The sequence below is a fragment of the Sinocyclocheilus anshuiensis genome, unplaced genomic scaffold, assembly GCF_001515605.1.
Source record: "Sinocyclocheilus anshuiensis isolate Anshui unplaced genomic scaffold, SAMN03320099.WGS_v1.1 scaffold532, whole genome shotgun sequence".
Taxonomy (NCBI): Eukaryota; Metazoa; Chordata; class Actinopteri; order Cypriniformes; family Cyprinidae; genus Sinocyclocheilus; species Sinocyclocheilus anshuiensis.
In genome coordinates this window covers 2,260,478-2,260,828 of record NW_015555819.1, presented here as the reverse complement: position 1 = coordinate 2,260,828, position 351 = coordinate 2,260,478, and the positions used below count along the sequence as shown (strand labels likewise).

Genomic DNA, 351 nt, shown 5'->3' with positions numbered 1-351 from the left:
AGCATTTGACTGGTATTTTGGAGTAAAACGGTTATAATGTTCTCTTTTGTTGGACAACAGGTTTAGAAATGTGAATACAAGGGAGGTTTAGCTTTAGGCATTTTAATTTAAGCATGTTTAGCTTAGTTAACGGAAGGCTACCTGCTGCCATCAGAGCAAGTGTAATTACTGCATTCACGCACTCCTCGGATGCTCTCATTTCCATGTTGTGCTTTTAAGTCGGATTGTGAAAACAACGTGAACACTCTCGTTACTACAAAGATGTGTTGGATTTGTATTATTAGAGCTTTCCGACTTGAGTTCACGTGCATTTTCTCAGTCGGGAAATTATTTTTCACGTGCGGTGCCGGT

At 39.9% G+C, this 351-nt stretch overlaps 1 protein-coding gene across 1 annotated transcript in view; it reads left to right on the top strand.

Moving 5' to 3' along the window:
• brsk2a (BR serine/threonine kinase 2a) overlaps nt 1-351 on the top strand; it is a 215,164-nt gene that overhangs the window by 123,025 nt on the left and 91,788 nt on the right. The gene's annotated exons all lie outside the window — the stretch shown is intronic.